The following is a 26,328-nucleotide window of genomic DNA, read 5'->3' as shown; positions in this document are numbered from 1 at the left end:
CTCAAAACTTTCAAATACACAGTGTTCTATGAGTTTAATTTTCTTGACAAAACTTCTGTTGGAATGTCTTACCCACTTCGGGCTGAACCAGCTGACGGCTACCATCCTAGGATCCCCCTTCGCCACCATCCTAAGGATTCCTTTTTGGGTTAAACCCTCTGTTTCCCAGGATCTTCATCTTCTCTTCAGGTTGACACCCCATTTAGATGGCACGGTGCTCCCTGAGAAAGAGTGCAATGAGAGATTTTTTGAAAACTACTGGGCCTAAAAATGTCTCTATGCTATTCATGTACTTAAATGGTTATTTGACCAGCTACAGATTTCCAGGTTGGAATCATTTTCTGCGCACTCTGAAGAAATTTCTCCATTGCCTTCTAGTATTTGGTGTTCCTTTTGAAAAGTCAAAAGCCATTCTCATCTTCATTTTTGCAGGAAACCTGTTTGTTTGTTTCTTTGTTTAATCTTGAGAAGCTTATAGGGTAGTATATTCTTTTCATTTTGCTGAGCATTTTTAATTCTGGGAATTTACAACTTTTATTTGAGGAAATGTTCTTGCATTATTTCTTTGAAGTTTTATGGGTTTTCTTCCTCCCCTATTTCCATACTTCTGAAATGTCTATTGCTTTTTAGATTTTTTTTTCAATTAAAGTTGACATACAATATTAATTAGTTTCAGGTGTGCAACATAGTAATTAGACCATTTATCTGACTTACAAAGTGATCACTCCGATAAATCTAGTACTCATCTGACACTATACCTAGTTATTACAATATTAGTGACTATATTCCCTATGCTTTACTTTACATCCTTATGACCATTTTGTAATTACCTATTTGTACTTCTTAATCTCTTCTCCCTTCCCTCATTTTCCCAAACCCCCTCCCATCTGAACGCCATCAAAATGTTCTCTGTACCTATGAGTTTGTTTCTGTTTTGGTGTTCATTTACTTTGTTTTTTAAATTCCATGTATAAGTGAAATGTTATGGTATTTGTCTTTCTCTGACTTATGAAATGCCTATTGCTTTAATGTTGGGCCATCTGGATTGATGATCTGATTTATTATTTCTTTATTTTTCTTTATCTTTTGGTTGTTTTGTGATGTTTTCCTAAATCTTATTTTTCAATCCTTCTAGTTTTTCATTTCTCCTATCATTAAAACCAATTCTAACAGATTTTTTGACCTTTAAAGAAAAGTTATTTTTCTTTTTTTTATGAATACCATCTTTTTAGTTATGTCTCGCAGTTCAATTCATTGATATCTCTAATATTACTAACAGTTTCTTTCCAATTTCTTCGTCCCTCAGAGTCTGTTTCCTCCAAAGTACTTTTATTTTCACTGCTTCCTTTTCTCTATCCCTTGCATAAGATACTCTCTGGTTACCTGGGTAAAAAGTTGATTGGAAATCCCATGCCCCTGAATTTGCCTTTAGTACTTCGGTTTTCTATTTAGGGTGACCTGGCTGGGCTGTTTCCTTGTGGATCGAACTTGTGGTGGTTTTGTTGTTGTTTTTCTAACCTGGTTGATTCCCAGAGAGGAATCTTTCACACGGAAGCCAAACACCAAAAAGGCTGGAATGTTGGACAGATGCTCCAATTCTTTCCCTCCTCAGGGAGAAGCCAGAATTTGGGTCTTTTCCTCACTTGCTCTGTGCTGACTTGTGAAAAGGTGTATGGCCAGTGAGTGCATTGCTAGTCCAAGCCATCACCTTTGTTCTCAGGGGCTGCTCACCTGGCGCATTTTCCCATCAGTGCTAAGACTCAGGAAAGACAGAACCCATCCCTCAGGCAGCCCCTTGAAATGTTAGGACGTTGGCTACACGGACCAGTCTTCTCCTTCCTTCCTCGGGGAGAAGGCAGGAGCTGGGGGATTCCTCCTGATTGTGTGGGGCTATCGCAGGGGACAGATTATTATGATATGGTACCATGCACTTTTCTACTGGCTTTGATGCAACTGGTCTCATGCTCGATTGGGGTGCAGGAGCCTCTCAACTGGCTTCTGAATATTTTCCAAAGGGAATCGATTCTTCTATTGTTGTTGAATTTGTGTGTCCATGTGGGGAAGGAAGTCTGGGACTTTCTATTCTCCCCCCTTGCTGGTATTACCCCTAATATCCTTCCCATGTAAGGACACAAGTCATATTGGTTGGATCCCATGCTAATGACCTCATTTTAATTGAATTTACCTCTCTCCTATCTCTAGATACAGTCGTGTTCTGAGGAACTGGAGTTTAGGATTTCAACCTATGCATTTTGAGGCGATGTAATTCAGCCGATAAAAATGCTACAGTTTGGACGAACCTCTAAAACATATGCTAAGTGACAGAATTCAGACGAAAAAGGTTGCATGTTGTATGATTCTATTGTGGAGACAGACAGTAGGCTGGTGGTTGCCAGAGGCTAGGAGAAGATACTGGAATGCCTAGTGAGTATGGAGTCTTCTTCGGGGTAATAACATTTTGGAACTAGATGGAGGTGACAATTGCACATCATTGTGAATGTGCTAAATGCCACTGGGTTGGACACTAAAATTGTTAATTTTATGTTATATAAATTTCATTTATTAAATTAATTTCTGACTTTGACGTTATGTGAAAGTGTGTATGAGTGTTTGTGTCTATAAAGATATACAGCAATGCGACAGAAGGATAATAATTGGTAAGGTGCGAGGGTATTCCTTTGCCTTTTTTGTAGATTTAAAGTCCTTTAAGTAAAAATTTAGAAAAACTGAGAAAGGAGTTTTTCTTAACACCATTCCTGTCTTTTGAGGCTTATCACTTCCAGCCCTTTCCTGTTTAATAAACATTAGTGTGTCCATATACCTGGGGGACCCAGTTACACAGAAATGACTAATAGCAGGTCCTTTGCCATCAAGGAACTCACGGTCTATGGCAGTGTTATTCACAGTGTGGTCCCTGAACTTCTAGTGACCCTTGAAGAGTAAAGAACCTGGAATAGACTGAAAACCAGCAACATCGCTACGGTTTGGTTCAGCCGACGTTTCTTCCAGAGCAAGCATACGTTCTCTGTTGGTGTCAGTCCAAGAGGAGTGGTACTTCCGAGAGCCAACAGTTGCGTGCCGCTAGGGTGGGATATTCCCGATGTCTGTAGTTTCACCAGTGTCTTCCTCCTTCCCCCTTTTTCCTATTTTGGTGGCGCTCACAGCTTTCGTAGCCAGCTAGTTCTGCACTGTGGTTCTGGGAGTCATTTTGGGAAGTCCACTGCTTTAGCCTTCCCAGAGATTTGTAAGCATCCACCTGTATTCAGTCTGCTTCTGCCCCAGATAGGGAATATAGTTTCTGTTACCTGCAGCTAAGCCCTGACTGATACTCCAGCCTTAGTACTGTTATCTCTACTGCTCAGTATCCATTTTATTCATCTTTCATTCACTCTCCGTCTCATTCCCTACGGAGTCTATTGCAAACATTTTCCACTTCTGCCATCATGACTTTGAGCACATAACCTCACCCATATAAACCGCTGAGCATATAAACCTCAGAGTTTACTAAGAAAATAATTTACTATCACACATTCCCTTGACTTTTCTACTGCCATCTAGCCATATTTTTTTGGTCTGTGTTTTCATCCAACACCTTCTCCTTTGATTCTCCCATAAAGGTTAACCTCCTCCCTCAAGTGAACCCTTTAATGTGCTCATGATTTCTTACCCTCTCACCTCCTTCAGAACCTCGGTCTATCGATTTACTCTTTTTCTTGCATCTTCAATTTTTCCTCTCCAGTCTCTCTCTTCTTACCTTACAAATATATTTGAGATGCTTTGGCCATAACATTTAAATAAAACAAGACCTTTCTTTAAATTTCCTACCTCCAATAGCTCCCTTCCTTTGGCCATGAACTTTTGGGAACGGTAGTTGCATTTACGGATTCTATCTTCCCACCACCCAATCGCTTCTTAATTTCTGGACAGACTATTCTATCCTTAACTCTCCACTGATGATGTTCCTCTTAGGATACCAATGGCCTTTTAGTTCACACATTTTGTGGCACTTTTTCCAAAAGTGTGGGCTTCAAACTTAGATTTGTGCGCTGGTTCTACCAGTTACTGACTCCAGTTCTCATTTTGCCCCTCTGAAAAATGTGGATAATAACAGCATATTCTTCTCCCAGATAATTGAGTGGATGAAATGGCATATTATATGTAAAAAGCTTAGCATATCTCCTTGTGTGTAACAAACACTTAATAAATATTGGCTAATAATACAACATTAATAATCATCATTGCAGAATGTGATGGCTGGCAATTCTCCCATTCTTAAAATGGATTGGCTTGGTTCTTAGCATGTGTTATGTAAGGGCAGGAATGTCAGCCTCAGCACAATCATCCTTTAAGCCAGGCTGAGTCCTTTCTTGATATTATTTTCCTACTCTCTCCTGTCCATCAGACAAGGCCAGATCCCCAAAGGCCCATCTCCCCAAGGCTGCTATATCAAAAATATGGGCTTATATATCATTTATCTATTAACTCAAAGATACATTCAAAGAAGCAGAGAATTAGTTATTATTGGATAAATGCTTTACCTTGCTCAAGGAGACCCAGATTTTTGCAACCAGGCTTCCCCTACCAGTTTCACATCACTTTTACCTTGATTCCTTAAAATGGATATATTCTGAAAGAAAAACGTACTCAGTATCTACACCTAAGCATATTCAATATGGTTCCTTTCCTCAAGTCAAGAGTATTCTGAACATCTACATTTTGAAACACTGGTATTTTTTCTTTTCCTCTGCTACTCTCCCTGTTTTTTGTTGTTGTTGTTGTTGTTGTTGTTGTTTGTTTGTTTAAGTAGTGATTACCTAAGGATCTACCAACTCTCTATTTTTGCTTCTTCCTTGCAAATTTCATCAATTTCATAGCTTCTAATTCTCATCCAAATGCCTCCCCAAACTATAGGACTCTGACCTCTTCTGAAAGTCAGTTTCAGATTCCAATAATTTATTCGAGTTCTCCACCTGGATAACTGCTCCACCTTCAAACCTAACCTCTACAGACCCATATCACTTTATTAATATTTCACTTATGAAATTTCTTTCCATTTGTGTAGATATATTTTTTCTTGTCTGATCTCTTAGGTGAGACTGTGAGATCCTTGAAGGGAGAGTCTATGTTTAATTTCTCCTGTTGAATGCTTCTCATTGCATCACATATGAAGTAGGTGCTTGATATATATTTATGGACCAACTGAAAGGATTATGATAGCAAATGATGTGCATGTTTGCATTAACATCTTACTAATGCTTGTTCTCTTCTGAATCTTTTTAGTAGCTGACCTAAAGTTAACAGGTAGACAACAGACTGAGAGAAAACATTTGCATTGGCTAAAAATTACAAAGGAAAAACTAGGTTATACATGGCTCCCCAGCAAACTAACATGAAATGAAACCTATTAGAAAAGTGGACTCTTACGACAATATAGAGAGACCTTAAAAAGTTGATTAAAAGCTGAGCAAAGTCTGAAATATAATGCCATCTACATACATAAACACACACAAAAATAGCTGTGTATTTTTCAAGGAGATAAATATGTCCAAGGACATAGTCATCTCATTAGAGTAAGTACAATTGGCTGGTGAAAATGTAACTGGGAAATTAACGTATTGAGATATATCAAGGGCCTTAAAAGAGTTCATTTCCTACTATGAATCTTACTTCTAGGAATCTGTCTTAAGAAAACAATTTTAAAAATGCACACAAAGATAAAAGGCAGTGTGATTTACGAGAGTGAAAACTACAGACATCTACATGTCCAAATAACAGAAATAGTTTAATAGACTGTAGTACAACCATATTATTACACAGTATTCAGCCACTATAATCACGTTTCAGAGAATATTAATGGCATGGGAAAATATGCTATTTAAGAAAAAGCAAACAATATATAACAATATTTTTTGGTTCAAAAGTATATAGATGCACAGAAAATAGTAAAAAATAAGTATTTAGTTTTAATTGTTGCATTGTAAAATATTTTAATTTTCCAAATTGTCTTTGATGAGCATTTTTTCCTCTTATTACCAGAATTATATGTGTGTACAGATTTAAAAACGGATATAACTTTCCCAGGTTGCATATATTTTTCATATAAGAATCACTGCATCTCTTATTTAAAATGCTTGTAAATAAGTGATCCATCAGCTAAACGATCAGCTAAATTCATTCACTATCACTAGCCACAGTGAATATTTATAAATTGAAAATGCTACTTAATTAAGTTGAGGAGGATATATTTTGCCTTCTAAATTTTATAATATGTCTCTGAAATGGGAAAAAGCTCATGGGCTGATACGGAAGAGTCAGTCTTGACTCACATACTTGGCTGGGAATCCCACAGAATGATCCTCTAAATATGGCCTAAACCATTTCAACTACAATCCAGATTGCCTCTCTTTGCCTAGAGCTGAACCAAGATGCTCCCTGAGTAGCTGAGAGATAAAACAAGAAGGCATATATTTTCAGACTCCTAATTTTCACCCTTTCCAATAATTATTAATCTGTAAATTAATTCGCTAAATTAATGTAAATGATTTTCTTGAATTATTAATTTCATTTGTTCTACATGGTTTTCCCATATAGAAAAAACAGTCATTTTTATATTGATACTAGAAACACATATATTTAATGTGAAACCAAGTATGCTAAGTTCAGATAAAATCTAAAATTAAATTCAGTCACAGTTAAAAATTTAATTTCATTATTGTGCAATTGGCATGTAGGTGAGTTTCTTTATTCATCTCTATTGTTTATTAAATAAGTGAGTGTTTATTGAGTGCTGACCCTGTACTAGCTGCCATGAAGGCTAGTTTGAGAGAGAACAGTTTGTGACTCAACGCTGAAGAAAGCCTGCTATATCTGGGGTGAGAATCACTTGTGGCTATTTAGGGAGTCCACAGGTTAAGCTTCAGAATTTTCAGGCCCCAATTGAAAGGGATGGTGAGAGAATTTTGAGAAAAGCTTTCTTAAGGTGGTTGGGATACTTAAACATAAAGACCCATGATTGCTTCTTATCTAGTGATTTCAGAAGGTGGGATGCTTGCTGGAGAAGCCTACCAGGATTAGCTCATGTAAAAATGTTGTTGGTTTTTCTGAATCTAACATTGGATGATTCTATAAAATACCCCGTGGAGCAGTCCTTTGCTCCCATTGCAACAACTTAAATTAAAAAGATAATTACAAAAATTAAAATTTTGAAAATATTGGAGAACGTTGGAAGCAATGAACTTTGGAAGAACTGAAATTCTAGATAAAAAGGTGCCTTTCCTGGGTGAACTGTTCTAACCTTTGTTTTGCTGAAGATGAACTGAGACACAGAGATGTTAACTAATTTGCTCAAAGACCTACAGTGAGTAAATAGCAAAGCCAGGCGGTCTAGCTACGGAACTAACCTTTTCATTGAGGTGGTTCGTAACATCTCTGGCTGATGTGCAGTCCACAGGAAAATCCTAGCATATGCTCAGAAGGCCCAAGATCAGAACCATGAGGACTTAAAATACCCTGAGCCCGGTCCAGCTTCTAGCAAGAGTCACTGGCTATTCACCCATATTGCATTAGTCAAGGCTGTCGACTTATACCATATCTAGCTGTAGCTCAGAATCCATTTTCCTTTATCGAATTTCAGTTTTTTTTAGTTTTCACATAAGACCATTTCTAAGAAATCTGCTGTCTCTCTGAGTTAGCTTTTAAGACAATCCAGTCAACTGTCCATACCATCTCCACAACCTTACAGATAAACATGGATCAAGTATAGCATGTGAAATCTATAAATTTCTGGCAGCGACTGGCCTAGATGAACCTGAAAATAGTTGGAAAGTTTGTAAAGATGCAGTTGCCATTTCTACTAGTAACATTTTGAGTGTTTCTGTTTCAAGAAAATAATTATATAATTAAATTGCTTCTTGTTCAGATTATAGGGATAATTATTAGCTAGTGTGTGGTATTTAGATGTTTATCAAAGACCAATATATGAATGATCATTTTCAAAAGTGTTTAATGTTTTGTACTTCTCAATGATTTTATAGAATTGGATATAATTGAGAGAGATTCACACCAAATATTTATAGGTGTGGGTAGTTGCTTTACTTTTTAATTTTTTCAGAAAATAGCAGATGAAACAAAAATTTTAAATTAATCAATAGTGATAGCATATGCAGTGAATTTTTATTGGAGATTCCAATGTGGGATTAGTGTTTTATGTACCGCCACTTGGACACAAATATATTGTCTGACATTTAGAATTTAGGCATTAAACATGTATTCTAGTTAAAGCCTAGGATAGAGACTATGTCCAGGGCCAGTTTTACCAATAAATTTAAATATGTTCAGCAATATCTTTATGTTCTTATTTACTTCTCCCTGAAAGTTATTTTTGACTCTTCGACAGGCACTAGTGCTGTATTTAAGAATATTATTTTGAGCATAAGTAATTTGGAAGGGAAGTACTATAGCATCAGAATAGTAATATAAAGAAATAAATTTTCCCTTAAATTTCAGTTCATTTTGTGCAAGAGTAAAAGCCAAAAATAGATCATGTAGGTATTGTGAAACTATTAAGTGAAGGAAGCTTCATCACAGTGAACACACACACACACACACACACACACACACACACACACAAGAATGTGATTCCAGTTGGCACTAGTTCTTTAAGTGCAAGTTTAAAATTTCCTTCCCCTTACAGATAGGATGTTAGAAAACCCCAGGTGGTAAATTCATTTTAATTTTGCTTGTTTTCATTCTTCATTCCTCTGGCAACTTCAGTCTCTTGCCAAATAACTGTCCTCACCATTTGGCCCAGTTCTTTTCTGGCAACACAAAAAGGGAGTGGAACTCACAGGAGATGTTCTTTCTGAGACCAAACATGTGGGGTTGCAGCAGTTGGCAGCTTTTCGTTATTCCCCACTAACAAAGCGGTTCCAGGGCAGCACATTTCGCTCACTGAAGATTTCCCTATAAAGGCATTTTCCGTGGGAAAAGGGCCTGCACGCCTCTTTAAAAGAACTGTCAGCATCTTCTGCCTTTTCTCATTCTTTCTCCTGATCGCCCCAATCCCTCTCCCAGGGCCGTCCTGTTCCACTGAACCCTCCTCACACCCAGCTCTCAAGAAAGAGTCGGACACATCCATTCACATTAAGGTGTAATCGACTTACTACTGTATCAGGCAGGTATCAAGAGACACCTTTTCTGCACAAATTTGCATTTTGATAGAGTCTCTTAAAGTGGATCTCTAGTTGTAGAGTCCAACATCTCAAAGGAGGCAATGGAGAGGTGGCCATGTAATGCAATTGCTGTTTATTCTACCTCCTTTTTAGGGAGGACAGGACAAAAAAGAGGGTAAACTCCTTAGGTCTCTTGGTAAAACAGCAGAGAGTTGACCTATTGCCAATCAAATTTAAACTTGTACACAGGCAATATGTAAAGACGGAGACAATACTGAAGCACTGTCTTCAATAATTCAACACACATGTATGTATCTAACATGCATATAAGATCGATGAGATATAACACACTTGCAAAAGGAAACATATTTAAATTTTACCCATGTTGGCCTTATTCATTCAATTACTCTTTGCCGTTTTTATGGATCGAACAGAGCTAAAGGAAAACATGGCTTTAAAATGGTGAAAAAATGTGAGGGATATAACCGTAATTCTTTCGTAAGGAAACTGCTTTTGCTACTTGTGCAATTTAAAATGGCAGCGATTAGTTTCTTAGGGGGATCTAATCACTTGCACAAAGAGAAAACATATCATTTTAGATACAGAATCAGCATTTGATTTGATCAGCAAATTCCTAATTTGAAAAAAGAAAAATAGCTTCAGGGCCTGGGTGGGCCACAGTAGTAAACCTTGCATGTGAAATGCGAGCCTTTGATTAGGAATATAAATAATTATTAGCTTATACCACATGGCGCCTCTCCTTTTTTTCCTTTTGCACGCTCTACATCTGCAGGGTATTTTATAAAATTTAACTATGGGGAAGAGGGCGAGCTAGCAAGGGGTCCCTGGTCCTCACTTACGTCTTGTTAACACAGAATTCTGAATGCCTTGCTTCAATGCAGATTCCTGTTGTCAGAGGGTAAGAAAAAGCATCAGCCGCAGTCAGCATACAGGAACATTCCGAAGATCCTAAGACAGCTTGTTTCTGGTTCCTTCTTTCTAAAATGACAACGAATTGTAAATTCAAAAATTCAATATGGACATTTTCAATTTTCGGTAATCTTGCTTTCATGACAAAATTACCATTGAGATCATGCAGCTTTTTTTTTCCCGTAGACTTTTTATTTATGGAATTAATTTTAATCAAGTAATTCTTATTCATTTCCAGTGATATAAAGCAGTACTACTATCTCAGCTTCTTAGTGAAAGAAAGATAGAGTGTATGTTGGTTAAACGTTTTTCTGAGAACCGAAACACGGACATTTGATGGAGTGACTTTTTGTATTTCAGAAATGTATTATGTACTAACATTTAAAGAAACTCTGCCTAAATGTATAGATACACAACATAATGTGGGAAATTTCAGAAAACTTCAACATGTCCTCTCAATCTGTTTCCCGAGAGAGTCAAAATACCTCAGGTGCACAATTTACTGTGTGTGTCAATTGATGAGATGAATCACCTATCCAGACATCGAGGGCTAGAGAGCCACTTCACATAGACCATGGCTTTCTTTCTGTGTCTGAGGATTCCAATAGCAGACCAGACCTCCCAGATCACCTCCTTAACATCGAAAGGAATGGTGTCTGCTGAGTCCTCTCCTGAGGCAACGAATGGGTAAAATGACTACACTCTTATGGATTAGCAGTTTATTTTCAGCAAAATCAACACTGATATCCAGTGCTGATTATAGTTTATCTCCAAGCCCCATCTTACGGGTGCGGTCATTTGGGAACAACTGCAGTCGGGATCTCCTTCATGGCTCGTTGTCCTAGCTCTGTGTCTCTTGAGTCACCATTTATTCCTCAATTTACTTGACCCACAATTGTCTGGCCACTTTCGAATACTACTATTTATTTGCTGATTTTAGAGAGCTAGAGTCACTTTGATTGTACTAGTTCTAAGTTCTTTCCTTAGGTGGTAGGCTTTCTGTTTCTCGGCAGAGTTCGTTGATTTTTGCCTTCTCTGTTTCTAATCCAGACCCTGATTTCTGTTGCTCACTCTTTCTCCATGACCATTTCCCCTTCTAGTATGCTTCCTGAAACTTAGGGGTTTTATGGTCTTCCATGGATACAAGTAGGAAGAGAAAGAAATCTTTAAACCTAGAACTGTGTGGAAGACTTTTCCCATTATTCACAATTTTAGTTTCTTCATGTTGGCATTAAAGGTTCCTGCTGATGAGAAAGCATTTTCCACAATGGGGAGAATTTGGTGGGTATATGTATAGAAATGATTATTAGTAACACTATCCATGTCTTTCATATAAACAAAAAAAAAAAAGAAGAAGAATCTTGTATTTCAGAAGTAGAATGTATCTTTAAGAAGTTCAACTTTAGTTGTATGATATACAGGGGTTTTTTTGAAGTATAAATGTGTTTGAGGTACTGAGAACATATTTAAGTACTTAAAACATTCTCAGTGTGGCCCCCACTGGAAGCAAGAAAAAAATGGAAGTTTAAAATGTTACATATTCTTCATGCCAGTCATTCAACTATGCACACCAGAATTATCTTAAAATCTGTCTTTTCAACCTAAAGTTTCATGAAACATGTCAACAGAATAGTAAAAAGAGTAGGCTATACAAAAATTGTTTTTAAGGACTATCTATCACCATTTCTGGCAGTGCCTGGAAAATAAAAGAGGAAACCTATCAATCAATAGGTACTGCATCACACACAATGCCAGAAGTACCTTCAAAAAGTATTGAGAAAGCCAACAAATCACCTAAGATAATTCTGATGACTAGGATAGAAAAGGTCTCTGGCGCTTCTTGCTCATCTTGGCGAACTGATTGCAGATCAGAACAGCCTCTCTCCAGTCTCTAAGTGTTACCTGCTCTGCACCCATCTGATACTGGCATGACAGCTGTCTTTTTTTCCTTTTTCTTTTTTGGTAATTTTTAAGCACGAGCAGCCAATGATGAATAAGTTTTGCATGAGAGGAGTTTAGACTAATTTTGGGGTTCAGACTTATGTGTTTATTAAATAAAGCATGTTAATTGTGTTCTTCAGGTCTTATTTGTTCGCTGATTTTTCATCATCTTACCTGTCAGTCATTAGGAGAGAGTTGTTAAAATCTCCCAAAATAACTGTGCATTTATCAGTTTCTCCTATAGTTTCATACATTTTATTTTATATATTTTGAGGTAAATTTATTAATAGAGGCATATTACTTAAGAATTGCTATATCACTATTCTGAAATATTTTATCATATCTCTTATCCTTAAAAATGATTTTTAAGATATATTCTATTTTGTGTGATAGCAATATAGAGATGCCAGCTTGTTACATTTTTACTTTTTAAAAATTGACTTTATTATTTTCTGTTTCTTTGTTTTCTCGTTTCATCATTATTTACTCTGTTTCTATGCTGTTAGTAGTAAACCTTGAAATTTTACCATGGTTACTCAACAACTTGAAAACATTTAAAGTTAATCAATATATTAACCCCTCTTTCAACAAACAGAAGCACGTTAAAACAGATTTATTCCACTCGCCCACATCCCCAAATTATCTTGATTTGTTTTAACATGATCAATTTGGCTTCTGTGTGAGAATGGAGGATAGGAAGGGCAAAAGTAGATATGAGGAAACCAATGAGGAGGCATTGGCCCTGGTCCAGGCAAGCAATGATGGTGGCTTAGGTCGATGGATTGGATGCAGTAAGACTAGTAGGTGCCGTTGCTTCCCAGTGTAGGATGGAATCGTAGTACTGTCTCGTACAAAGCAGCTGGTTTCAGTGCGAGTTACAATGAATGACAGCTAATGTTAATTGAGGGTCTCCATGTGTCAGGGCACCGTGGTAGCACCTAAAATGGATTTCCCCTTTGATCCTCACAAAAATCCTGTAAGATTTGTTTCTTCACCCAGAGAGAGACCCAAGGTTGTTGACTCGGTGTTCAGCTACCCTCACATGAGAGGAAAGTAAGCCAGGCCACAACGTAGGCAACTGAACCGAAGGGCCATGATTTGGCACAGGAAGAAGAGCATTCCCTTGAGAACCTGCAATCTAAAAGCACATGCTCTTGTGGGCCTGTTAGTGTTAGATTTCAAGTAAGATTAAATATCTATAGCTTCCATTCTTGACACTACAAAGTATGTTATAGAACTAGAGTAATTGTGAAAATAGGCTTCTTTTTTTCATTTTTGCTGTATAAGGGTAGAGAATAAACATTCAGTTTCTCTATGAATATACTCCATCGTTGAATATATTATCTACTTCCATCTATCTACCTATCTATGTATCTATCTATCTCTCTAGTATTTATTTTGCATTTTATGATTACCTCTAAGTTAACAGTTATTGAAAGCTATCTGTTGTATTTTTTAATTAAGTTTATATCTGTTGTATTAAAAAGATTTAAAAGGCTGTTCATCTCACAGTAAACAGTTTTTTAATCAATAAGTATTGTTTAAAAGTGATAAAATTTTAGCGACTTATTGATTATAGGTAGTCTCAATTTATAAATAATCAGTGTCCCCAAAATTGGTTTAAAATCTCATTTACAATAATTAAAGTCAGCATTTATAAAGTGCTTTACAAAAATGATTTGTTAATCTCCCAGAAAATACTGTGAAGTATGTAAATTAATCCTATTTTACAGATGCAGAAACTAAAGCTGAAAGAGACTAAGTAACTTGCTGGAAGTTATGCAACCTATAAATAGTACAGTTTGGATTACAGTTTTTAGGTGTGGGAATCTTTCCTTCTCCCTCCCAAGATCTCCTACTGGGAAATAAATGTATTTCAGCAAAATAAAAAGTAAATTAATTTGGCAAAATTATTTAAAACTAGGTCTTCCTGACCCATGTCTTAATAAATTCTTGTTTGTGCTACTCTTGTGGCCCTAGATTATATAGAAAGAGATCATATCTAATTGATTTTTGTACTCTCTATAATGACCTAGACATAATAGGTGTTCAGTAAGCAGATGATGAAGGGAATTGAATTAATGTCTTGATAAAATCAACATGATAAAATCAGCAATACATTCTCCTAATAGACAGGATTGAAAATGTTTGAAGAAGGCAGGAATACAAAGGTAGACAGCATTGTTGTGCATTAGCAAGGCTGTATCTTCTGGATTTTCACTTTAAACAAAATGTTTCCAACCACTTTTTTAAAGTATTAATAACTTTACTACCTTTCTGCTGAAACATGGGTTGCCATCACCTAGGAATAAAGTCCAGATTGCTAACCAAGGCCCACTTGGCTCACCAAGGTCTGATCGCTTAAGTTTTTTGTCTTCTTTCTCATTGTGCTATCTGCCCCAACCTGTCAACTCTCTTCCATGACTTTAATCCTGCTGTTAATGTCCTCTGTGAACACTGACTAAATCCTGAGGTGGGAACGCGGATTCTGCCCAAGCGAACAGTGGCCTCTGATTTGAGCAATGGGGTGGCCCTGACTTGAATGAACTTCATCACAGCAACACATACCTTCAAAATTCTGGGCGTGTACTTGTAGTTAGAATGAAACGAAATAGAAATGTGACTGTAGGCCGCACAGAGCACTTATCTTTGTGGGGCCAGTGTACTTCACTCAAGTCCTGTGCTTGGCTCTGTAGGTAAAGAAATGTGATTTTTGTCAGCTTATCTCAGGTAATAAGTTTAGAGGCCCCGAGTCACACTAACCAAGCAGAGAAGAGCCAATACATTTACTTAAATGTATAATTATCAAAGCTTACTAAGAGGGCCTACTCTGTTTCCACAGGATTATCTACATGGGAGGCCAGATTATAATCAGAGGGTTATTTAATGAGTGTGAAATTGGAGCCAGGGATATTCTTAATGATTAGTGTTACTGAGTTGTGATAGGTTAATTTGTCCATGTCAAAGAGAATTCACTTAAGGCAGTAACTGTCTGTTGAGCATCCTCCGACTTCCTGTGAGGGGGTCCCAGGGATGCTGATGGCCTGTTTGTGCAGCCTCTTCCCAGAACAACCCTGGAGACACAACGACAGACACTTCATCTTTCTCTGCTCTCTGTACTTCCTGCTGCTACACACCTGACTCCCCTGCCCTTGGACCGGCCAGGGTACAATATGTGAGGTTAAACCTTGCTAGATGCTATTGCATGCCAGGTATGTCTTCATGTGACATGTATCCTCATTACCCAAAATGAACTTGTGTCCCCAAATCTCCTTATCCACACTTCACAGTCTCAGATTACAATTACAGTTGGTAATTTTATTCGTTATGTTGATTTACTCTTTTAAAATAGATTAGTCTTTTAAAAGTTAAGTTTTTAAATCTATAATATGTGCACGTAGTATAAAATTCGTTACCGGAACATCTCCACTTCCCTTCCACCCCTGTCATCTTCCTCGCTCTGCAGTTTTTTTTATTCCTGCTGCTGGAAACTGGGGAGGGCGCGTAGAAAATACTTTCTGGGTTAGTTTCTTCTCTCGCATGCTCTCCCGGCACCCCATACCCTCCCTGTCATCAGTACGTGATTTCTTGCTTCCTTGTCTGTATCTGTTATAGATCGTCAGCTCCTTGAGGAAGGGGATGTTCTGATGTGTTTTATTCCCAGCACTTAGCACAGTGAATGTACCTTAGTACATGATACAATAGATACTTATCGAATGAATGAATATTATCAGTAAATGGCATTTACTAAGAGTTTATGATAAAATGGAATAAGATATTGTACAAAGATCATATTTATTGTAGCAGATGAATATGGGTCAGTGCCCTACCCAAAATCCCTTTTCCTTTACTATTTTGGTGCACACGGGACCAACTTCCAAATGCATTTCTTTGCCTGAGGGTCTTCTCTGATCACCCAAGTCCAAGAGGCAAAGGAATCAATGAATACTTCCCACCACCTCCAGTAGCTCTCAGCCAAAGACTGATAGGAACTGGGGTTCCTATATAGCAGAGGTTTTTTCGCCCTTAAGGTAGGATAATTCTGAGGCAGGTATCCTGCATTCGTTCCCAGAATTTCAAAGCAAGGTTAAGCTCCAGTTATCTATAATGATCACTTGTTTGCAAATGTACTATCTGACACCAATGTCCTTGAATTAACCTTGTTGTCTCTAAGTGGCCAAACTGGGATCATGTGTCCATCCTGAACAAATCAGTGTCCCCGGTCTGACTGGCCAGACTTTGAAAGGCATCAGAGGTGACATGGATTTCACCAGAATCACGGAGATTGAGAGTGAGAAATGAAAGAAAATTAGAGGCCATTCCAGAAGGTATCGTGATTAGAGGTGGAGCAGCCAAAGAACAACTGTGTTCTATTACAGACTGAGGATTGAGACTTACGGAAAAGAAAAAAAAATTTTTTTTCATTAAGATTTATAGCTGGTCTGAATTATTTATCAGATCTTCTAAGGAAAATAATATTTCTCTATTTTAAACTTTTGCAGAGAGCCTAAAATGAAAGATTCTCTTTATAAGTAAGATAGATATTCTCCTTTGTGGGGGGAAGGGGGGCACAATGACATCGCACCCAGCGAGGCCATAGGCCAGGCATTTGGCTTTTACGAACATATTGAAATATTATTCACCTCTGTAAATAAACCTGAACAGACAGGAATTTTTTGAAATAATATTTAAGTAGTTTTTATAATGAGAAATATTTTGAGCAACCGGCCATAGAAAGTCTGGGGTGTCAGCGATTCAACACACTTGAAGCTTCTAATATTAAAAGACCCCAAACTTCTGAGCTTTTCTTCTTAAAGTGTCTCTTACTTGCTGTCAGTAAATCCCTCAAGCTTAAAGGATTAACCTTCTCACTGAACATTCCTATCCTTTTACCCGCCTCCCTTCTACTGTCCCAGGGCCACGAAATTTCTTACCAAGTCAGTGTTTTCAAATATAAGAATAATAATATCTCCCATCTCCAGTTTAGGGTTTAGTTAGTTATGGAATCTCTGGCTCTATGGAATGGATGGGTAGCTCACTCTTACCTCAAGACTGGTTATTTGGTCAGTTCTCTCTTAAATCAGGATGCATAGTAGAGGTCTGTCTTCTGAACACACACACACTGAGTGTCTTTCTCTTGTGTGGGGCAAACAAAGTCCATCAACACTGTCCCTAAAAAGTTCAGAGAGGGAAAAAGTCACTTATTCTTTCACTGGTCCATTTTCCTAGTAACAGCTCACACTAGAATATAAAATGCTGGTGAAGAAATGTTGGTTAGGAAACTGGAGAGTCGGTTGGGCAGCACTTTTTCCCTGTCCTTGGAGATCAGCTTCAAGGTGGGGCAAAGGAAATGACTGTATCTTAAAGACTAAGTCTCCTTCCTGGGTCTGTAGGGATCAGGAGGATGAGGAAGCGATGACCGGAAAGGAAAGTCCAACCATTCCTCCAAACCTGATGTGACATAAGAAACAAGACTGCGAAAACTCCAGAAGTCAAGGAGAATTGATAGGGAACACTTCAGTGAAATATCTGAGAGCACAGAGGACTGTAGCAAGAAAAGAGAGAACATTTCTGTAAAAGCCAATATATGCAAAACGGTTGCATTTTCCTTAGACGCCCTTCTACAGACAGCCTGCCCGTCTCCTCCAGTGCTGGCTTGGACTTCTATGTCCGCAGGGTGAATGAGGAGGCTCAGTTCAGGCCTGCTTGATTCAGTTGCATCAATGCAAAGGAGAGCTTCTTTTTAGCAGGAAGAAAAGACTTAGCGTGGCTAGCAATCGTGGGAATGAAATTCCAGCTTGACATCTGTTCCAGACTCACCTGCAGCTGTCGCTTCACCTACTTAGAGGCAGCTGGTGACCTGGCACAACACAAGATGTGTGAGAGAAGGAACTAGAAGGACTGAGCCTCCCCCTGCCAGCCCCCCACTCCTCAGCTAAGTAACGCTGGGGTCACACGATCGTTCTCTCCATAGCGGTGTTCTCGGCTTGGGTTGCACGTTTAGAATCACCTGGCAGCTTTAAAAATCCTGACGTCCAACCTCTACCCTAGACCTCTAAAACTCTAAGAGTGAGACCTAGGTATTAATGGTTCGTAAGGCTCAAGTGATTACATTGTGCAGTGAAGGCTAAATCCACCCTAGGATTTTTTGCTTCACTGCTGGTGGGAGTTAGAAAGGATGGAAAATGAAGATATAAAGAATAGTGGCATCTGAAAAAAAAAAAAAAACATGGGTGCAGGGGAGAAATAGGGGTTACATTTCTAAAAGACTTAATCACCGTGTAGAAGACATATGCTTTTGGAAAAAACCATTGGAATTAAGAAATATAAAAACCTGGTAACAGTATAGGGGAAAAAAAAAAGGTCTCACAATTAGAGGAGACCTTAGATGTGTTTTAACCTTCTAGACGAACAGTGTGCGTGAAGCTTAAACCCAGAGTGAGGCATTCTCAGCACCTTCCTTAGAAAGATCTTTATGTTACCAATTTAACATCTACCTTCCTTATAAATTATATCTGTGTTTCCAATTCTGCCCTTTAAAACAATTCAGAATGAATCCAGTTCTCTTCTATTCTAATAGCCCTTTGACCAAAGGACAGTTATCTTTGGCTCCCACACATAGACTCTACATTCCGATTAATGTTAATATATCAACTCTGGAATAAAAAGACTTTCATATCTTTCATGTTATTTGGTCCCAGCTATGTCCCTGCAAAGTAGGTATTAATTTATTATTTCCATTTTACAGACCATAAATGTGAGGTTCAGAGAAGTTAATACTTGACCAAAATCGTACCAATAAGTGCCTTGCACCAGCTTGAACCAGGCCCCCTGCCTCTAAATGTTTCCCCTTTTCACCATGTTTGTTATGGACTCTGTACTTTCATTAATGCATCTAAGATGCCATTAGGTTTTTTAAAAGTTTTTTTTTATAGCATCTTTATTGAGATATAATTCACATATTATGAAATTCACCCCTTTAAAGTATATGATTCTGTAATTTTTAGTATATTCACAGAGTTGCGCCACTATCACAACAAAACGGAACCCCATATCCCACTGCAGTCACCGGATCACCTCCTCCCTCCAGCCTCTGGAAAAACGAGGCACATTCATACCATGGACTACTATTCATCAATGAAAGGAATGAATACTGACACACGACCTTGAAAACACGGTAAGTGAAGGAAGCCACGTATGAGACCACATATTATATGACTCCATTTATATAAAATGCCCAGAATAGGCAAATCTATTATTGAGCCATAAGCTTTTCAAAAATTTGGGGTAAAATACACATAACATAAAATGTTTCAGCTTAACCATTTTTAAGTGTACAGTTCAGTGTTATTAAGTACATTCACACTTTTGTTCAACCTTCACAACTATTCATCTCCAGAACCTGTTCATCAGCCGAAACAGAAACTCTGTGATCATTAAACCATCACCCCCACTTCCCCTCCCTTAACCCCTGGCTGCCACACTTCTACTTTCTGTCTTGACGAATTTTCCTGCTCTGGGTACCACATATCAGTGGGATCATACAGTATTTGTCCTTTGGCTTCTGGGTTACTTCATCCATGTTGCAGTATGTGTCAGAATTTCTTTCAAGGATGAATAATATCACACATACACACACACACGCTACATTTTTATCCATTCATCTGTCAGTGGACACACTCGGGTTGCTTCTATCTTTGGCTACTGTGGATGTGCTATTTCAGACTGATGACCAGGGACGTCCTCTCAGAGGAGGTGACATTTGATTAGAGACGTAAAAGAAGTGAGGAAGGGAACCGAGTGAATATTTGTGGAGAAAATGTTCTAGGCAGAAGAAACTGCAAGGACAAAGACCCTGAGGCAAGAGTGTGGCTGGGGTGTTGGGGTGACCATGACAAGGCCGGGGAGGATAGAGCCCAGTGTACGTGGTGGTGGGGAGGGAAGGGGCTGTGGTTGCAGAGGGAAGGAAAATCGGGTCAGATTATTACGGGATTAGCAGAGCCTTAAGGACATGAGCGCTGGGGTGAAGAGCCATGATCTGGGTGAGACTGGAATCAACCAGGTAGGGAGCATGATGGGATTATTCCTGCTGGATTCTTGGGCAGACAAAGGGAAGCCGTGAGTGCATTGAGGAGAAAGTCAGGGCTCTTGCCCATAGCAGGCAGAACTTTGTGGGCTCAAGGTTGAGTCATTCTGCTGGTGGCGAATGTGGTGGCACCAGGGGCCATAGGGACTTTGAAATAATCAGTTTATTAAATGACCCCCCACTTAGTAATGGGCAGAGGGACTCTTGGTGGCCTTTCATCAGTATGGAAAAATTCTCCTTCTAAAAGGAAAATGCAACAAGTATTTTTCCCTGGTATGCTTAACATCACTTTCAAGATCATACACATCCCTCTAATAACCGAAGGATCAGATTGATTTCTCTAGTAAGGAAATGAGTGTTCTACAAAGTAGGTAATCAAAGTGAACTTTAAATTAAAAAAAAAAAAAATTACCTAAGATTTCTGGTTTTGTTGGCTTGGAATTTGGGTGACAAATTAATTGTGAGGTGGCTTTGCATGAATTTCATTGACAAGATGACGACTTTTGATGGAAAACATTCGTTGACTTATTCAAACAGAGCCCATCCTAGGCACCAGCCTTGAGGGGCATCTCCTCACCCAGGAAGATTATTTCTGTCGCCAGCTGACCTTCCCACAGGCGCTGGTGCTGACCACGTCACCTGGTGGTTTACTGTCCATCGCTTCCGCAAAGAAAACATTAGTGAGGAACTGAGGAATGTGAGGCCATGAATATCTTTTTTCCAGGGAATGACATTTAGGGGGGCAGGGGGAAGAAAGCACTTGAGGGTAAGAGAAAATGGGTATTACGTTTCTCCTTCTTTCCAAATCAGAAACCGTTTCAATCTACCTTTTCCCTCATGAGTCAGAAAAATAAAGTGATACAAAATCCAGTCTATTCCTATGCCTCGAGGCATGACTATAACTAAACCATTAGGGGATGCAAATTGAATCCTCTCTGACTAAAATTCAGTGTATAACATAGTGTTTGGGCCACATGCAGAAACCACCTATTCATAAACGGGCTTTTCTCTGAGCATTCATGGGCAGCCTCTGCTCACGCATGGAGAAAAGTTTGACTCGCGGGATAATTAAAAATAAAGTGATCCTTTAAAATTGTCCGTTAACAGACGATAAACTGAGAACAAAATCAGTTTTAGTCACTGATTTTTTAAAAATGAGACATTTCATTAACTTAATAGTTTATGAAAAGCATTGCTAGCGGTGGGATGTAGATTGCTCATTTCTCACCTCATTGTTTGTGAGCCCGGAATTAAATGACCGCTGAGCAGGTTTGGCCCATTCCATGCAAATGATATTGAAGCATTCATGTTCTGGAAGCTGCAGCGAGTGCTTACAAAAGCTAAGGGCAGCAGTTCGATGGCCCCTCAAAAAAAATTTAAAGTAGAAGTACCAGATGACCTAGCAATTCCACTCTTGGATATAGACCCAAAAGAACTAAAAGCAGGATCTCAGACACACCTGAGATATTTATACACTCTTGTTCATAGCAGCATTACTCACAGTAGCCAAAGATCTGCAACCCGAGTGTCCACTGACAGATGAGTGGATAAAAATGTAGTGTGTGTGTGTGATATTATACATCCTTGAAAGAAATTCTGACACATACTGCAACGTGGATGAAGTAACCCAGAAGCCAAAGGACAAATACTGTATGATCCCACTGACATGGGGTACCCAGAGCAGGCAAATTCGTCAAGACAGAAAGTAGAAGTGTGGCAGCCAGGGGTTAAGGGAGGGGAAGTGGGGGTGATGGTTTAATGATGGGGGGGTGTTTTTTTTTTTTATTTTTTGCCCTAGAGGATTGCTTAATCAAGGTATAACTGTATTAGCATTAAAGAAGAGTTTCAAGCGTTTATCTTTACTCCTAGCAACCAGTTAACAACCCTCAACTATTCAGCTCAACCAATTAAATTAATCCCATGAAATAAAATGTGCAATAGCGATGATATCTGAAATGATTTTTATTCATGGTTAGAAACTATGAAGATTCTTTTGACAAGCCCTTAAAAATCTTGTGGGTGATGTTGAAAACTTGAGTGTACAAGTGCTGATTCAAATTTGGGGCGGGGGGGGGTGGGAAGCCTCCCGATTTGATAAGAGTCATTTCTTCATAGAGAACATGAGAATTGCAAACCCCCAAGCTATACAAAGACTGCTAGAGTTGTCACATGCTCATTACCGAAAATCTCCAATGCTGAACAACTGAGGAATATGAATATGCAAAGCTCATAGACTCTGATCAGCATCTGCCTCCTTCAGCCTGTCCTCTTGGAAAGGAAGTGTCTGTGCCTCTGGCTGTCTAAGCTCTGTGTTCTGAATCCCCAAAGCAAGCAGGAGAAGAGTGAAGTGGGGGGCTGGGGGAGTTTTTTGTTTGTTTTTATAGCTAAACCTGAATTTGCTTTTTACAGAGTATGTGTTTACAGATAAATATCAGAATTTAACCAGTGACTTCTCATACATTTACCTGCCAGGGTTAATGCACATGGTTGTCCCAGAGGTGAAATGGGAGAAACCCCAGGGGCGTGGCATCCTGAATTGTCTTCGGTGCTCTGTGAGATCTTGCTATTTCATCAATTTCTCTGTTTTGAATTTTTTGCATTAAAAAAAATTAAAAGCTAAAGCATCACCATTTGCACTTTATGTATTTCCAAACTTGTCTTTATTGCTCAAGATTCTTCAAAAGTCCTGTCCTTTCTAAGAATTAGCACTTGTTTATCCATTCTAAAGAAACATTGATTTTGTATAAGGAACTCTCAAAAAGAGAGATCTGAATCTACCAGCATCCTTCACATTTTAGCTGCCTGTGGATACACTACCTCCTGTCTCCCATAACCTTTCCTCCCTTCCTCACTCTGTGCCGAACAGCAACCAGACTATCTTGGGCCAACAGTACCACCTACTGGTCATGGCGGTACACTGTACAATGAAATCGCTTTCGCATATGCACAAGCCATATTTTCCCATTTTCTCCAGACTCGGAACTCAGTAAGTTGTTTGGAAATTTCTCTTCACTTGCAAATTACATATGCCCATGTTAACTAAGTCACCAAAAGAAACCCCAATGCCATTCATCATTTTAATCACATCCCCATACAACTCTGCTCATCCCTGTACAGTACCCAATCCCATATCCTTCCCCAAATAAAACCCTTCTACTACACCCTCTGGAACTCATTGCCATCAGCAAAATTTCCTATATCCTCAAAGTCTTTTTTACATTAACTTCACCCCTTTACTCTAGCTGAAGCCTGTTCTTCCTGAAGCTGTGAGTACTCACTGCCAATTCCAGATGGTCGGTCTCCTTTCCTCCCTAAAAAGTTTTGCTTCCTGTGAAGCTCAGCCATTAGTCATCTACCTCTCCACGTGTCAGTCTTTACAGACTGCGTAGTTGCCTCTCATCATTCTTTGAAGATTCTCATGTTCATTCTGTCACCCTCTCCAATAGAACTCTTCTCATAATTTTTGGTGATTTCATTATCATTGAGAAGATCTTTGCAATAATTCCACCTCTTGGACTCTGGACATTGGCTTCTCCCATGATCTTGTCCTCCACATCACTCCAGCTACTTGCTCTCATAGTCACGCCTTAGACATCATCACTACCAGTAACTGCTCACACTCCCACCACTACATCCCCTCTCTCCATCTTAACGTCATCATTTTCAGCCCCAGGATACACGTCTATGAAACTTAGTATCTGTCCCTCACCTCCCCATGTCCTAATTTACCTCTTTCCTCAATTAAGACTCAACGGTTCGCCATGATGACCATCACCACGCACACATCCCAATTCCTTCGTTCTTCTCTCCCACTATCACATTACCTTGTTCTTAGATCAATCCAAACTTCCACCTGCTCCTTCTGGTCCCTGAACTGTGGAAGATGGCTGAAAGAAAACACACACATAGGCTGATAGATTTTACTTCAACCTCTGACTGTTAATCTCAAGTGGACTCTTACCATTGCCAGAGAATTCTATTGTCTTTGACTAGTCACTTTCCCCTCTTACTCTCCTGGACAACTATTTTGCCTCTCCCTCCTCAAACCTACAGCACTTCATCCTTTATTCTCACACTTTTAATGACCTTGCTCTTCGTTTTAACAGAAAATAGAGGCAATTAGAAGGAACTTCTGTATGCTCCCACGCACTTTCCTCTCTCTACAGCCCGTGTGCCTTCCCATTTCTTACATTCAGTCGTCTCTGCTCCTGTGTAAGGACAACGCCTCCGCGTGCAAAGTGGATGTCCTCTTCCACTCAAGACCATCCCTCCTGAAGCTGCTTTGCCCGGCAGTGTCCCCTGACAGGGTAAGAGAGCGCTGTTGAATGTTCCCACGGGGCCATCATTTCTTCCCTAATTAACTATTAAAATGCGTCGAAACCCAACCCTGGACCCCACCTTTTCACTTCCTCTCTTGGAATCCTCGCCCCTTGGGCAAACAAGTCACAGATCCCCTCGTTATTCCTCCAAAGCCTGAGGCCTCTAGGCCACACCCACTCCCACCAGGGGGTTCCCCCTTCAGGCCCAGGGAAGCTGCAGTGTGGGTACTCTGGGCTGGAATAAAGGTCAGGATTCCCGTGGTCCAGTAATTTCTGTTTCACTGAAATCTTTAAAAATCATGCAAATTCCACCCCGCCCACTTCACTCGTAACAGCACTTGCTGGACCGCAGACATACCTGTGTTTGCATTTCAGCCTCTGAGTTTTTTAAATTGTTTTCACTGGAAAATGAGTTCCAAAGCAGCTAGCTAATGAATGAACCTTTAAAAAGCAATTCAGGTATAAATGGTGAATATTGCTTCTTCTCAAACAGGACCAAATTTGACAAAAGAATGTTCTGGTCAGGCTGAATCACTACAAAGGAAGGAGAAGGGAGCTGAGTACTGTCTGGATGTGATCGGTGTATGGCAGCCCGCCCCTGCCCTTCCCCCAGATAACCAGGACTTCCGACACACATGGGTTTTTTCCCTCTTCATAGGCATGATTCGACGTTGGAGACAAAGACATTTTGTAGGATTAGCCAGATAATACTCAAGAGTGGATCATGAAGAGAACTGTACAAGAATGTCACCTGAAAATGGACCCTAAAAAAAAAAAAAAAGTTTGATGCTAAGCCCTAAATAAGGAAAGTGGCCCTGCTGTGAAATATGCTGGCAATAAATTTTTACTTGATGTTGGCTCTGGCTCCTGAGCTCTGCTGTTAGACTGCCTACTTCTGAGCAGAGTCCTAGGATGCAAACAGAAAAGTCACGCTATAAAGCTAACAGGAAATTGTATCTTCTCCGAGGTCAAATTTGCTGAAACTTTTGAATAAGGCACAAAAGGGCAAGAGGACCAAAGACCCTGGTGAAATCAGGACCCTGTCCCCTGAAGCCAATGACTGAGTGGGAAAATAATTTCATATCCTCATGCCTGGATTTTAAGTGCAGAAAGCAATATAGTGTGGCAAAAATATGGGGCATAAATTTAATAAAATGAGTTTTATGAGATGGAGCACCGCAGAGCTTCCCTAATTAAACTTTATCCTCACGTTAGGCCAATTTTCTTCTTTTTGGACCAGCCTATCTTTTATTTCTTAACTTCCTGTCATTCTTCTTATTGCTAAAGCAATTATTTTTACTAAAACCAGTGGACAGACCTCATAAAGTGACATTGTTTTGCCATCACACTGCATCATGGAAAGATATAAAAAATAAGTACACACTTTGGAGAGGAAATAAATCGCCCAAGTATCACTCATCATAGTAAATTGTGCTCATGATTATAATTTTAAACTAGATTTTCCGTATGCAGATTGAGAAAATCTCCTTTTTAATATGGGAAAACAATGTTTTCTTTTAGAGACATTATATCAAATAGATTTTAAATTAAAATGTTAACTCACAGGGCCAAAGGAAGATGTCCCCCAGAGGTTCTTAAATGTTTTCTCTTTTGTCAGAAAACTACCTAAACCTGCTAAAACTATTTTATAAAGGCAACTCAAAGTGACTTGCTAGCACCCACAGTTAAAATTGTACCTGTAACTGTCTCTGCAGTAAAAATAAACTCTTGATACAAGTCACTACAAACTTCTACTATGAGAAAATGTTTATCAAATTTCCTCATTAAACAGCCTTTTTGGCTACTAAAAAGTCAACCAGTTGTATACAGAGCACTATCTATTGGTAAAGTACCAGTGCCAAATAGAATTTTATAAGTTAAA

General features: G+C 39.0%; 2 long non-coding RNA genes across 4 annotated transcripts in view; one reads left to right on the top strand and one right to left on the bottom strand.

Annotated features, from left to right (window-relative positions):
- The first annotated feature begins 1,255 nt into the window (after positions 1–1,255).
- Positions 1,256–26,260, top strand: LOC107517777. 2 transcript variants are annotated; one of them, XR_004954863.1, is made up of 4 exons: positions 1,256–3,086; positions 19,049–19,218; positions 24,294–24,434; positions 25,105–26,260. It is a non-coding gene; the product is annotated as an uncharacterized LOC107517777 (long non-coding RNA). The 2 variants fall into 2 exon arrangements; XR_004954862.1 differs by having other exon boundaries at positions 24,940–26,260.
- LOC107517776 overlaps positions 5,091–26,328 on the bottom strand; it is a 36,655-nt gene continuing 15,417 nt past the window's right edge. The window contains exons 2-7 of one of the 2 annotated variants that reach the window (XR_001598624.2): positions 24,805–24,980; positions 24,318–24,426; positions 23,952–24,014; positions 17,087–17,213; positions 10,031–10,169; positions 5,091–8,961 (exon numbers count right to left, since the gene is read on the bottom strand). This is a non-coding gene — a long non-coding RNA (uncharacterized LOC107517776). Of the gene's footprint in view, positions 10,170–17,086; positions 17,214–23,951; positions 24,015–24,317; positions 24,427–24,804; positions 24,981–26,328 lie in introns of both variants that reach the window. The other variant, XR_001598623.2, reaches the window with a different exon arrangement.

The sequence above is a fragment of the Rousettus aegyptiacus genome, unplaced genomic scaffold (assembly GCF_014176215.1).
Source record: "Rousettus aegyptiacus isolate mRouAeg1 unplaced genomic scaffold, mRouAeg1.p scaffold_m13_p_16, whole genome shotgun sequence".
Classification (NCBI taxonomy): Eukaryota; Metazoa; Chordata; class Mammalia; order Chiroptera; family Pteropodidae; genus Rousettus; species Rousettus aegyptiacus.
The sequence above is the reverse complement of the archived record's forward strand: the minus strand, read 5'-3'. Positions and strand labels throughout refer to the sequence as shown.